The sequence below is a fragment of the Hyperolius riggenbachi genome, chromosome 3 (genome assembly GCF_040937935.1).
Source record: "Hyperolius riggenbachi isolate aHypRig1 chromosome 3, aHypRig1.pri, whole genome shotgun sequence".
Taxonomy (NCBI): domain Eukaryota; kingdom Metazoa; phylum Chordata; class Amphibia; order Anura; family Hyperoliidae; genus Hyperolius; species Hyperolius riggenbachi.
In genome coordinates this window covers 395,646,251-395,657,943 of record NC_090648.1, presented here as the reverse complement: position 1 = coordinate 395,657,943, position 11,693 = coordinate 395,646,251, and the positions used below count along the sequence as shown (strand labels likewise).

Genomic DNA, 11,693 nt, shown 5'->3' with positions numbered 1-11,693 from the left:
ATAGTTAGGTGTGTGTTTGTATTGTTAGCTCCTCCCATTTTTTAGGAGCTTTATATTTGTGATTTTCTAATTTTTAACGATTAATACAAGCATTGACAAAACGCCCGACATAAGATTGGAGGCCCTAGCGAGATTCGTTTACTTTCCCTTACTGGTTTAAACAGTGTAAAAACGTTTTATTGAGCTGGTTGTATTGCATTGGCTATTGAATCATGAGTGCTGCAGATAATGATTCAGGACTCCAGATGGAACGGTTATTCCGGAAGATTACTGAATTCATATTTATACAGCTAAAATATAATGAGGAAGTAGATGACTGGATAGCCAAAATGAGAAAATGTATCAGACAGGAAATTGATTGTATATTTAAGTCTCAAGGTACATTTGATCATTATCTATCATGTATGACCACAATAACTTCAGAATCCGATCTGAAGAAAAGGTTGTTAGGTTCTCTACCTCCTGTGTTATATGGGTTATTAGAAGTAAATATCCTTTCACAATCTAGAAAAAAAGAGATTGTACAGTGGAGATCTCAATTGCAAGAAACGGAGGAAAACGTCCAATCGTTGACCTCTCAGTTACATGATATGGAATCAAGTATTCAGGTTATGAGGGCTGATAGAGACCAATTAATGATTGATATTTCAGACAGGGAAGCAGCGATCAAAAGTCTGGAAAAAGACGCTGAACGAAATCGTGAAGCGCATCACAGACTTAAACAGGATTTTGAAGAACTACAACAGCAGTACTTCAAAATCAAACAGGCAGGTAGACTCGATAGAACATCCAGCCCTTGCCCGCCAGTACTCACTCCATATGACCCAAAATGGCAAGGCATGTTGGATCGTATGGAGGCGGTATGTAAAACCCTGAATACCATGATAGAGGACGGTACAAGAGTCCCTCAAGATCCGCATTTTGACAGCTCTCCTGAAAGAGATATGCGAACAAAATCCCCTGTGTATAATGCTTCCCACAAAGGTCACGACTCCCTTGCTGATATTGATTCAGATGAATTTGAGGCTGATGAGAGAAAGCGAGAATCCAGCCCTATCCTAAGAAGGGGGAAAGGTACGTATAAAGGGGATTCAAACAGGGGAAATAATCAGTACCCCCAAGAAAAACAAAGCTCGGCCAGCATCATAAAATTCTTAAACACCGCTGTGCCAAAGTTCACTAAAAAGGGTTCAGCGCAAATAGCATTCCACCTAGAGTTGTATGAATCCACCATGGACTCTTTAAATCTGTCTGAAGCAGACAAAATCAGATTTCTCCCATGGGTTTTTGATGACAGATACCGCCACTATTTCACCTCATTTAAGGAGCGGGGTATCATTAGATGGCAAGCAGTTTCACACGAAGTGAAGCTTGAGTTTGGGCCGTATCGCACTAACTCAGAAGCTAAACGAGATGTGTATCGACTTACTTGTCGACCCGATCAGAGCCCCCGAGAATTCCTTTCTGTGCTAAAAAACTCCTACAGTTTAGCATATCGGAATCCTAACTGGGAGTCTCTTGATTTTAAACAGGCATATTATGATGCATTGCCTACCCAAATAAAGTTAAGCATGGCCAACGAGTTAGACTTCGGAAACCCCCTAGAGAAAATGGTTACCTCAGCAACCCTGCTGTTCAATATCAGTGGGAGTTCCAACGTAAGTGGAAGGAACAATAAAAGGTACCCAGAGCACAGAGTAGAAGAAACCAAAGTGAAAGCGGACCTAAACCAGTAATCCCAGCAGAAGAAAATACCTCCTGCAAAAGTACCTATCCAGCAGGGCCAAAGACAGCAACAAAATCCAAATCAAAATAGGCCCCAAAATCCTAAAGGGTCAGATAGGGATAGCTCAGGCTCTGGAAACCAGGACTACCGTCCTCTGTTTAATCGCAGGTATCAAGGATACCAGGGTTACCAAGGAAACCAGGGGTACAGAGGTTACCGGGGATATAGAGAACCCCAGGGGTACAGGCGTCCCCAAGGATATAGACGGTGGGATAACCGACCCAGGCAGCAGTGGGAAAGGAGACAGGGCCCACCATAATTCACCTAGGGGTAGATCACCACCTAACTCACCTAGGAGTGGATCACCTGCAGGGAACAGAAATGATCCCCGGAACCAGAACCCTCGCCGACCTAATAGGTTTGATCAGCTTGTCGATCAAGTGAACAAACTAAGCGACATGATGGGTAAGTTGGCTCAGGGATCTGCAGGAAGACAGCATGAGGATTTTTTTAGCTGGGGAGGCAGGGCCCAGCTCTGCCAATTAAAGGAAACCGAGACAGATCACTGTACGGAAATGGATATGGCAGTACTAAATATGGTTAATGAAAAGGATTTGCAATGTACCGACCTATCCCAGGTCGAGGAAGGGAAGTCTAATGTTCTTGATATCTCACCACAAATGTGTGATACCATGTCATTTGAGCCAGAGCATGAAGTACCCTCTGTTCAGATGGTCCCATTGGTAGGATCCATGGGAACCCAAATGCCTTGCAGGCGGAATCAGGAGGAACAAGTTCCTAATACCCTGACGCTGCAGAGAGATCATTCTCTGAAGCAACAAATGGAAAAACATTCCAATTTTCTTTGCAATCTTGAACAGGTAGATGGCCGGTATTTTATCGATACCCATCTACAAGATGGATGTATCGGACCGATCCCAGGTTTACTGGATACCGGTTCCCAGGTCACTATTCTGTCTTTTAACTATTACCAGCAGATCTTGGATTCATCACAAAGGAAGCCAAGATTAAAAGCCTTTGACGGTGCGCTGATAAGCGTTGGTGGTAATAGCTTACAAGTGAAAGGCACATCCTGGCTGACATATAAGATCGGTAAAAAGGTCATTAAACATCCAACTTTGATTGTTGATCTTCCATATGATAGATTGATCATTGGAATTGATCTGCTCAAACGACTAAATTCCATAATTGACTTCATAAATGAAGCAATATAGGCTCAAGTCAATGCTCCAATTGCTTTTGAGCGCTCCAGCAATGCACAACTGCAACGCAGCTGCCATACGATTGAGGAAAGGCCTAACTCTGTTGAAATCCATTTCCGAAACAGTCAGATACCAGAAGTCACTATCCTGAAAAACGGTAAACCCGAACAAAATATTGATACATCTTTCCATATCATAAATATCCAAAAGGATAAAATTGATAAAATAATTCTGGAAGATGATGTGTTAACTATTGCCCTCAAAGGGGGAAGTCAGGAAGTGGCAGGCATAACCAGCCATACACAAGCATTGGTTGAAATCAAGAAAACCAATGACAATGTGATGGTTCCCGTGCAGGTAAATAATATTGCTCGGGTAAAATATGCCAAGTTGGATCTCAAATCTGAGGCCAGCTACATAAGCCTAGGACTGCTGAAGCAGGTTACCGACCCTCAGGTAATCAAATTTATCTCTACACAGGAATGGATCCACGATCTGGATAACGATAACCAGAGTCATAATGTGATTGCAAAATGCATCTTATCTGTGTCTCTAGGAAACAAATCTGCAAAACATGTCTTCAGTGTGTTAAAGGAACCACAGTACCAAATGTACTTAGGAAATGACATTATTCACCGATTTGCCATACAGGTTGATCTGGTCAATAATGTTCTGTGGTCCAAGTTATCCGGAAACCCAGAGGAATTCCAGGATAAAGAACAAGCACTGAGATGGGGACAGCGAATACCATATGCAGTGGAAATCACTGTCGCTGAAAAAGTAAAAATCCCTGAAGGTTGCAAATAATTTCTTTTACCCATTCAAGTAAAGAAGGGGCAAAAGATGAGAAATGCAGATGCATTGATTTGTTTATCCAATCGGATGCAACAATTGGGGTTGAAGGTAAAACCAATTCCCCTAATAAATATTCATCAGGAACCATTATATATGGTCATGCAAAACATGAGCCCTCATAGTATCACGTTACAGGAGGATACAATGATTGGCTTAGCCATTGACTCAGAATATTATACTTTTGGATTCCAAAATGAAGTCATTGGATTAATACCTGATGAATATTTGACAGAAGAACAGATAGTGGACCAACAATATTTCTCAACACCTGAAGGATTGTTCAGCATACACTCTGTTTATCCTTTCAGTCCTGAGGAAGGTACATGTCATGTCGAGGGAACATCATTGATTTTTAACCATGAGATCAATGAAAGTGAGTATCAAACACTCCAGCAGGGTAAGGATCAAGCATGTTACACCCCAAATGACTTAACTAATAGGCTTGAAGAAGCTTATGAGGTAGGTCAACCTGAGATTTTCCCAGAATTTCAGGAATGGGTGGAAGAACAACTCTCTATAGCTGATGGATGTTCTAATGAATCAGAACGACAGCAGCTAAGGCAACTATTCTGGGATTTCCAGGACATGTTTGCCAAGGACTCTTATGACTGTGGGGAAACTAACCTGCATGTTACAAGGATCCTGACTGATCCAGATGCACCCCCTGTGTTTATCAAACAATATCGACTTCCGCTAGCAGCCTATGAGTCGTTATCAGAAATTGTTAAGAACCTGGAAAAGAAAGGTATTATCCGACCAGTACACAGTTCCTTCAATCATCCAGTACTCGGAGTTCTCAAACCGAATGGTCAGTTTCGTCTATGCTCAGACTTGAGACAACTAAACAAACGTGTCTACATGTCTGGTTGGCCCGTACCATACATTGACCAATGCTTGGCGCAAATCCAAGGGTCTAAAATATTCACAGCCCTTGACTGCGCACAAGGATATTGGACAATTAAAGTGGATGAAAGGGATCAATACAAACTGGCATTTACGTTCGGTAATAGACAATTTGCGTGGACCCGTACGCCTTTTGGATACATCAATGCAGGCCACGAGTTTGCTGTATTTATGCACAAAGCAATGCCTGATGCAGCAGAACGAGGTACCCTAACTTACGTCGATGATATCCTTATAAAAAGTACAATCTTTGAGGAACATATTTCAGAGTTGAGATATGTATTAAATCAACTAAGAGAAGCAGGTGTTAAACTTTCCCTACAGAAAGCTCAATGGTGCCGATCTAAAGTAAATGTCCTAGGACATGAAATTACTGCAGAAGGAATTAATCCACAGAAAAAGAAAGTGGAAGCAATCAACAATACGATGTCCCCCACAAATCTCAAGGAACTGAGATCATTCCTGGGGATGATGAATTATTCTCGCAAGTTCATAGATAACTATGCTGAGATTACAAAGCCGCTATTGCAGCTGCTAAAGAAAGGAGTACAATGGGAATGGAATGAGTGCCATGAACAAGCTGTATCTGAGCTTAAAACAAAACTCATACAGGCCCCATGCCTTGCTTATCCAGAAGGTGGTAAACCCTTCTATGTTGAAACAGGTTTTACCGACAAGAGTGTAAGTGCAGTTCTTTTCCAAAAGCAAGAAAGACTGAATAAAATAATTGCTTATGCCAGCAAATCACTATCACCAGTTGAAATCAAATTTAATAATTGCGAGAGGGCATTATTAGCAACTGTGTGGGCTTTGCAATATTTCAGAAGTTTTATTCAAGGGGAAAAGATCATTGTAGAAACTGCACACCAATCACTACAATATTTACAAAGTGATCAAATAAAAGAAGGGAACCTGTCAAACAGCAGGATAACTGCATGGACAATGTCCCTAATGGGATGGCCATTGGAAATCAAATATAAACAGGATACTAAAAATCCAGTTGCTCAAGGATTAGCTGAACTCCATGATTGTACTCATGTGGAACATAAAGATGAGCCACCAGAAAACGACTTTCTGGAAGAGCAATCATTATCTCCATATAAATCCTATGAAGAGGAGTACTGCAAATCACTACCATGTGCATATGTTGACGGCTGTTCTTTTCACACAGAAGGAGATGAAAAGATGCTGGTTGCAGGTATCGGCATCGTATGGAATAACGTATTTCCAGAGATATCTGCGGGATACAAAATTGGTCCCAAAAGTAGCCAGGTCGCAGAACTTGCTGCCGTGTATAAAGCTATACAAATGGCTATCGAACATGACCTTAAGGAGTTTGTTTTGATAACAGATTCTGAATATGTTCGAAACAGTTTTGTGGAACATTTTCCCAGTTGGAAAAGAACTAGCATGACAAGGAGTAACAAAAAGCCAGTCAAACATGGTAAACTGTTCTGTAAAATCAATGAGCTTGTTAATACCCACGGTCTTACCATTTATTGGAAAAAGGTAAGGGGTCATTCAAAACACCCTGGCGCTGATAAAGATGGGAACGATTTAGCAGATTCCCTCGCTAAGAAAGCAGCCATTGATGGTGAGATCTTCGATATCAATGACCTCATGGGGACTATCGAGGTAAATGTCACCACTAGGGGGCAAGCCCAAAAGGAGTCTCAACCCAGTGTGGCAATGTGGAGTCAAGATTATCCTAGTGAGGATCTCATTGCAAGCCAAAAGGGGGATCCCATTATTGGTTTGTTTTATAAACATATTGAAAGTCCACAGGATTATCTCATCACCGTGGAAGACTGCAGTGACAACGAAGAATTACGTATTCTGATGAAAGGTGTGTCACAATTTTCATTACAGGATGGATTGCTGATACGAACCTCGAAAAATGGAATTACGCAATGGGTAGTACCCGCAGCATATCGGGGTCTAATGTTGCAACATGCTCATGATGCCCCGACAGCTGGTCATCGAGGAGAGAAAATAACGTATGAGTTATTAAGGGACTACACTTACTGGCCACACATGTTACAGGATGTCAGGACATATTGTCAAGGGTGTTTGATATGTCCTCAATTCCAGCCACAAGGTCCCACTCACAGGGCACCGCTGATGAAAAGAGGAATATCCATGCCATGGTCAGACATCCAGATCGATTTCATTGGACCAGTAACAACATCTTCAAAGGGAAATCGATACATGTTGACTGTAACATGTTTATTTACTAAATGGGTAGAATGTCTACCAAGTAAAACATGCAGTTCTAGTGTATGTGCATCACTGCTCATTAACCACGTATTTTCCCGATTTGGTCTTCCCCAGCGTATCGAATCCGATCGCGGAAGTCACTTCACCAGTGAAGTAATGACCAAAATGTGGGAAATCCTAGGGGTAAAACGGAAGCTCCACATAGCTTACCGACCAGCCTCTAGTGGTGGAGTGGAGCGTTACAATCAATCTATTGTTAATATCCTGAAAAAATTTGTTAGCGAATCAGGTAAAGACTGGGACGTCAAGCTGCCACTAGTTCTTATGGCTATTAGAGCTACTCCAAGCGCAGCAACCAAACTTTCTCCATTTGAGATGCTCACAGGTAGAAAGATGGTGTTACCCCAGCATTTGCTTTACAAAACCTCAGATCACAACTTGATGAATGCAACTACTGCACATCAATACGTGGAGAACTTACGCAAACACCTCCAGCATGCCTTCGCATTTGCTCAAAGAAACATCGAGAAAGCCGCAGTCAGTACGAAAACGTACTATGACCTCAAAACTACACAAAAGGAGTACCAGGTTGACGATAAAGTGTACCTGTATAATTTTGCCAGAGACCAGGTAAAGGAAAGGAAGTTCCTACCTTCATGGAAGGGCCCATATCCAATCACTGATAAACTGTCTCCTGTACTTTACAAGGTTAAGATCCCTAAGGGGGATGACTTTGTTGAAAAATGGGTACATATTAATCAACTGCGTATATGTCACCCTAGTTCACAATTGCGGAGAATTGAGCAATCTTGAAATGTGTCCTAACAAATTATTTTTCTCCTGACAGGTATACCTAATGATGTATTTAATATCTACTAGACACAAAGATTTCATACCGGCACAAAGATGCCCCACCTGATGATTACCATCCTTTACGCAGTCCTAATCTTGGGGAAGAGTGCCGAGCCACGAGTGATGCCAGATTCAGCATCCGCGATGTTACCGGATACAGCGGAGTTCATCATGACCAGATAGATGTTCCTATCGTAGAGGGTCCAGATGAGTCTAAACCCGCGATGTGTCATTGAATGACGAGCTGATGTATCCGAGGTCCATTTGATGGAGATGCAAGTCTGATACCTGTTGCACGCCAGATACTCACAGGAGTGAGTTGTTCAAATCTTGAAGCAGATCCGGAAAATCCTTTTGTTTAAGCCGAAGACCAAAGCAGTTCATCGCTTTTACAATCACTGTTTGCTACCTTTGCAGTAGGAGGAAACCTGTTTGTTTATAGCCGGAGTATCATTTGCCAAGTTATTTTTCTTGAAGCATGAAACATGAACTTCAATATGATGAAGACAATGTTTTAAAGTCCATTTCCCTTTCATACTTGGATTACCAATACAAAACATGAAGTTTATTCGCAACGCGTTCCCACAGGAATGAAGCAACGAAAAACGTTTAATAATCCTTGTTGTTGTTTCCAGAAAGTTCACACGTTGTGAAACATTCTGAAAAAAAGGGGGATGTGTCGAGATTTCCATATGGCGGAATATCGTGTTCCCAATAAACTGAACTGTATATGATCGGATACAAATAAACCTAATTAATTTCCTTCCCCTAAGGTACAGCAGACAAAGACTTTCTGATGATATGGGGATTATAGGTTAATATAGGTGCATTGATTATATAGAAATGTATAGCCTTTTTTAATGCAGCGATGCTGAATTGTCCAGTCTGTGGGTCTCAAGGAAGATCAGATGTCAGTTAGCCATTCAAGAGTGTCTTTAAATAGAAAGGAGACCACGATCTGACTAATAGTTAACACAGTTACCTTGCTTGGCCAAACAATTGCCAAACAAGAGAAGTTGAGTAACAATGGAAGAGACCTCTCAAGAGGCAAATATATTTGCTGAAAAGATGAACCTCTGAATACAATCTCTAAGGCTTGTAGATTTTAGAAATTAACCATTGTTGCAAGCCAAGAAACTTGGTGACATAGCAAACACAGGCTGAGTTAAACAATTCCCCATCTAAGGACACGACTCAGAGAATAACACATGACTCACTCATATGTATACCTTATGAGTAGAAATGTATCATACAAAGAGTAATACAAATACTTTATGATCAAGCCTTATATAATGGTTACCATCAATTATGTTTTATCAGGAGTTAATACAAATCAATAATAATATAAAAATGTATATGTATTAATATCAACATGATTTGAATGGATATATCTAAAATGGTATGAAAATGCTATATGTTTACCCGTGTTGCATGTTAGACCATCATATTAATGGATAGAGATATAAAACTTTGCTAACATGCATAATTGTTTTATATAATGAGAGATCCATGATGATTTTAAATATGTTACTATGATTTTTGGATCAAATCCAATCTATCTGGAATATGGTAGAAAAGGTCACTGTATACTGAATAATAACCAGTGATCCGACCCAGGTTAGCTATCCATGAGAGGAATTATATCATTGATTTATTCACTGTAGGGATAATTAATAAAACACGATCACAATGTCTTTAATTTTTCCAAATATCCCATTAAGAATGTGATTAGTTATCCAACAGCACCTACAAAGGGTGAAAGCCAGTATTACACTTGGGTTAAAGATTAGTCACAGAAGACTCCCACTGATCACTCCCACTGCCTTGTGATAGGCTGTGAGATTTGATCTCCTGGGCAGGACTAGAGGTAGTGATGAGAATAAGAAGAGAGAGGGCATTCAATGAGGGTTCATCAGATCACCAGCTGAAGAGGGCTCACAGGGGAATCCATGCATTCTGAATGATCACGCCCAAAGGAACACGCCCTTGACTCCATATTGGTAACTATTAATAACCAATTTTTTCCAGTTATATGGCTTATCACAGCGCAGTTATCTGAACGTTTGATTTATTGACAATTATTTCTCTTATTTTATAGTCATTTATAGCCAAAGGGAGTGGGTTCTTCCAGTGCACAGGAATCACTCACTCCGCATTTTGATAAAACCCATTCAGTGGGTATATTTTTCTTTAGATTAACACAATCAATAGTTCAAGAATCGCTGGCTGTGAATTCCATAACTTGTTTTTGGATAAAAGATATTTCAAGCTACCTCCTCTATGTATTTATATTTTGGTATTTTGCCGCAGCATGTGCAGGCCACACCTAGCAAAGTTTAGAATGACTCAGTAAGATATTTCATTCCAAAATTATATATATGTATGTTACCCGCTCGCTCTGTGTAGTAACACAGGCCAGCGGAGGTTAAAGTGTAGACAGAAGTAAAATATCCATTGTGGGGCAACGCCCAGTCGTTATATCCACTGAGTCATCCTAAATTTGTCATATTGAATGGTATAGCTGACATCAGCCATTTTATTTTGACTGCGCAATTTTGATTTTTGACTGCGCCATTTTGATTTTAATAGCAGCCATTTTTGATTTTGATAGCGCCATTTTGTTTTTGATAGCCACCATCTTGTTTTTAGTAGCTACCATTTTGTTTTCGATCAATTCAGCCATTTTGTCTCTACAAATTCTGTGGTAACATGGCCGGTGGCCATATTTGATGAGTCATAGCTCTGCATTGTATTGGAATTAACTGATAGATGGTTTAAGCCTTTCGTTATTGATAATTAAGTATGATAACATTTTGATGTTTTACTAAAACTGTATTATCCAGCTTATTATAAGAATAACCTTATGAGTCTTGTGTTAAATCAAAAGTGCAATTTTATATTGTTTTGATATTGTAATATTTATTTGATATTGAATTGATATTTTTACAAGTTGGTCTACGTTTATTTACATGTTTAAACCAGTACTGTAAAACCTCGAAAAACGAACTCATATAGTTAGGTGTGTGTTTGTATTGTTAGCTCCTCCCATTTTTTAGGAGCTTTATATTGTGATTTTCTAATTTTTAACGATTAATACAAACATTGACAAAACGCCCGACATGGTGTATTCTCAGCATAAGGTGGAAGAGAATGTTTTGTAGTACTCCTTTGTGAACCCGTCTGGGCCGGGGGACTTGCCAGACTTTAACCTCCCTGGCGGTGTATTTCTGTCTGGAATTATGAGTCAAAAGTGGTACTTTTTTTCAAGAATTTTAGGCCTCCAATTATTAAGTCATAACCAAAATATGTCAGAATGAAAGCCTGGTAGACATTCTGCATATAAATAAGACTAGAACACAAATTTGTTGAATTAATTAAATTTATGAATAAACTAAAAAATTGGGAAACTGTACAAATAAGGTAGGCAGAAAGTAGTCAAAATCCAGGCAGAGGTTGGTGGAGGCGGCAGGCAGAGAGTAGTCAAAATCCAGGCAAAAATCGGTAACAGTATGGCAGAAGCACTTAGCTCAGAAGCTGTTGGGAACCAAATGGCTATATTGTCAACATACTGTGCTTTCAAATGAGCTTATCTGCCATGGCAGTCAAGTGACACAGGGGAGAGATCAAATTACAGCTTTTAATTAGAGACAAATGAGGAGGAATTAGACATGCTAAACTCTACATACATGCAGGCTGCAAATGAGGAGGAATTAGACACGCTAAACTCTCTATATACATGCAGGCTCCATTTCTCAATGTTCACCTTCTGCCCTGTGCAGCACAACGGGGTCTAGATGGGAGGGAGTCAGACAGGATAAAATATATATGTATATATACAGTGGGATGCAAAAGTTTGAGCAACCTTGTTAATCGTCATGAATTTCCTGTATAAATCTTTGGTTGTTACAATAAAAAAG

At 40.1% G+C, this 11,693-nt stretch overlaps 1 pseudogene; it reads left to right on the top strand.

The window, feature by feature from the left end:
- The first annotated feature begins 212 nt into the window (after positions 1-212).
- Positions 213-2,045, top strand: LOC137562358 (uncharacterized; annotated as a pseudogene).
- Positions 2,046-11,693: the final 9,648 nt, after the last annotated feature.